The sequence below is a fragment of the Gigantopelta aegis genome, chromosome 14 (assembly GCF_016097555.1).
Source record: "Gigantopelta aegis isolate Gae_Host chromosome 14, Gae_host_genome, whole genome shotgun sequence".
Taxonomy (NCBI): Eukaryota; Metazoa; Mollusca; class Gastropoda; order Neomphalida; family Peltospiridae; genus Gigantopelta; species Gigantopelta aegis.
In genome coordinates, this window is record NC_054712.1 from 13,274,755 (window position 1) to 13,278,424 (window position 3,670).

The 3,670-nt window shown below is 38.5% G+C and overlaps 1 non-coding gene across 1 annotated transcript; it reads right to left on the reverse strand.

Moving 5' to 3' along the window:
• Nucleotides 1–250: 250 nt before the first annotated feature.
• Nucleotides 251–321, reverse strand: Trnag-gcc. The gene has a single exon. It is a non-coding gene; the product is annotated as a tRNA-Gly (tRNA).
• Between the last annotated feature and the right edge of the window lie 3,349 nt (nucleotides 322–3,670).

The following is a 3,670-nucleotide window of genomic DNA, read 5'->3' on the forward strand; positions in this document are numbered from 1 at the left end:
TAATATTCTGAATATAAAACATACATGTATTTCAGTTTAATGTATATGGTGTTTAGTAGAAATTGTCAAAATAAAATAACAACTAGCTACGATATGTTATTTGTTTCATAAAGAGAAACTATATTCCTCAGTGTAACTGAAATCGGAAATTGGATACAGTGCGAGAGTTTATTTTAATCGCATGACGTATCAAAACGAATATTTTTAATTAGACCAATGTGGACACATAACATAAAAACATTAAAAAATGTGCATCGACCGGGAATTGAACCCGGGTCACCCGCGTGGCAGGCGAGTATTCTACCACTAGACCACCGATGCTTCACGAATGTAATATTTTTAATTATGGTTTAACGTATAACCCTTTTCCAGCATTTTGTAATCGGCACGTGAGAGGGTCTTGCAAGTCAAAGTGTGACGTAGGAGAAAGTAGCTGGGGACCGTATGGTTACCCTTACTGTAATAGTCGACATCACAGATGTTGCCGACGTCAGACGCCAGTTGAGTTTACAAAATCAACTATCACAACAGCTTTAACTACACCTTCTACCTCTATTACAACTACTAGAAAGCCGACGACATCATCGACGTTTCCAACACCATTAAGTAAGTCCATTAATTGCATTCATATTATTAATGTATTAGCCCTTACTGTGATAGTCGACATCACAGATGTTGCCGACGTCAGACGCCAGTGGTGTCTACAACATCAACTACACCGACATCAACATCGAGTACTACCACAATTTTAACTACTCCTACTAACACAGTTACAACTTCTAGAAAGCCGACAACATCGTCAACGTTTCCAACACCATTAAGTAAGTTCATTAATTACATTCATATTTTTAATAATGTATTAACACTGGTGTGCGAAGGGTCATGGGATCGATCGTCGTCAATGAACTGGATTGATTCTATCTCAGCAAGTCCTTCACGACTGATAGATCAAAGGTTATGCTATGTATTTTTCTGTGTGAAAATCTGCTTATAAAAGACTCATTAATTACATTCATATTAATTCTGTCTCTGTCCGTCCGTCCGCCCCCCCCCCCCCTCTCTCTCTCTCTCTCTGTCCGTCCGCTCTCTCTCTCTGTCCGTACCCCCCTCTCTCTCTCTCCCTCTCTCTCTCTCTCTCTCTCTCTCTCTCTCTCTCTCTCTCCTCTCTCTCTCTCTCTCTCTCTCTCTCTCTCTCTCTCTCTCTCTCTCTCTCTCTCTCTCCGTTCCCAATAATATATCTTGGCTATTCTACTGGGTTTCAATTTTTTAAATTATAGTGTAAAATTGAAAGTTACCCCCAAATTCTCTTCCCATTCAAAATTCTATGGACAATTCCAAAATTCCTCTTTACATCCTACTTGTTCAGATATACGATTTTGATTATGATAACTGTATCGTCATTCAGTATATTTTAAATGCTATGAAACTCATATTGTAACTGCTGGTCCTTTCACCCTTCTTTTTTTTCCTTCTGCCTTTTCGTAAATATTTAGCATTTATCCTTTTCCAGCAGTTTGTAATCGGTACGTGAGAGGGACGTGCAAGTCAAAGTGTGATGTGGGAGAAAGTAGCTGGGGACCGTATGGTTACCCTTACTGTAATAGTCGACATCACAGATGTTGCCGACGTCAGACGCCAGTGGCGACTACAATATCATCTACATCAACAATTACCACAGTGGTATCGAAATCAACAGAGAACACTGGTACCGTGATGACGTCAGCAACAACATCAACACCAAGTAGGTCTGATATATTGGTCAATTTGACCTAGACATTGTAAATGAAACATTCAGTAATTTCATTATGTGCACGAAGTCATATCGCACAAGGTTTCAATTTCAAATAAGTGTCAATGAAAGGCCGTGGTATGTACTCTTCTGTCTGTGGAAAAATCAACATCAAAGAGTCTTCGTTGTTACTCGGTCATGAGGTTTCTTTTAAGTATTTCTTTTATAAACGTTTTGGCCCATTTAAATCTGAGGTTAAAGGGACAGACCCCAGTTTTTAAACACTACAGCATATGTTTCACTATTATTGCCGTTTATGATCACTGAAATCAAACATTACTTATATTTTATTCTTTAGATTATCCATTTCCGTAGAATCGAAGTGTTTGTGGTCATCCTGGTATTTGAAGTACCAAAAATTGCATTTTGTTCATATTTTTAAAAACGCACGTGCATCTGAGAAGTAGCGGTTTATTGATTTGAGTTCTAGTCTTATTTTTAAGGAAATTTCCTGTTTTAACGTCACAGACTTTTCTTTCACTCTATTGTAAGTTTATCCAAATGAGTTATAGGTTTGTAAATTAACTAAACTTAGTGTAAATTGTTTACGGATTAAAACTAGGGTCTGCGCCTTTAATGAATGCCTGGTGGTGACAAAATATCCATTACGACGCATTGCTGTCGTATTTCTAACACAAGTTCATTTTACAACATTATATTCTTTATTGTTATAGAAATATTCAACTGATTTTAAATGTAGGATACATATTTAGTGATTATTTCGATATTCAAAAGAAAAACAAAACGGTGACTACTGGTTAATGAAAGTGTGAAGCAGACTGACTTGGTGAATATTGGTTTGATGAGATCTGACCGTGTGTATAAATATTATACTTTCAAGGTTTCTGTTCTCAAAATATCAATGGGATTTGTCGCAAATCATGTTCCTCGACAGAGAACATCTGGGGACGACCTGGGTACCCCTACTGTAACCACCCTAGCCACGTGTGCTGCTTCCAGAGAAAGACACCAACGACTACAGCCACCCCGACTACAACAGCATTAACAAGTATGTGGGGACTTGAGTTACATCTGTACAGTGCTCGTCGCCCAGAAGGCGAATATACATTTGATTATCTAGACCAAAGTTGAAGTTTGTTTCATGAATGAAAGAATTAATTAATTAATTAATGGATGGTTAACAAATCCATAGCACGAAATTCCCTGAGGGTCATATATAGAGTACACACTCCTATACATAATACACATGTTTTTGTTTTTAACGACACCACTCACTAGAGCGCATTGATTGATTAATCAACGACTATTGGAAGTCAAACACTTGGTACTTCTGACTCATAGTCATCAGAGGAAACCCGCTAAATTTTCCCCACAGACAGGATAGCACATACCACGGCCTTTGTTACACCAGTTGTGGTGCACTGGCTGGAACGAGAAATAGCCCAATGGGCCCACCGACGGGGATGGTTCCTAGAGCGATCGCGCACCACGCGAACGCTTTACCACTGAGCTAAGTCCCGCACCCTAATAAGCAGAGGATGATCACCTGCAGTGCACAAGGTAGTTATGTACTTAAGGTGATCTTAGCGCTAAAATCGCTTCATAAAACGGGGCCTAGTGTTTCAGATTTGTCAAACCACAAAACAGGATGGATCGTGTCGTCTTTGGAAGTGGCAGTCCTCCTATAGACGGAATATCGTACCACCAACATTAATCATTATTAACAGTTTGTCGAATTTCAACAGAAAATGTTTAGCGAAAGTATCTTACCACCGAAATTATTTATTATCAACACTTTGTCGAATTTCAACAGAAAATGTTTAGCCAAAGTTCTCCTATAAACGGAACACCTTACCACCAAATTCATATTTTAATCAACTAACATTAATAGGCAAATTGTCAGAGTGGTGGTTAAGACAT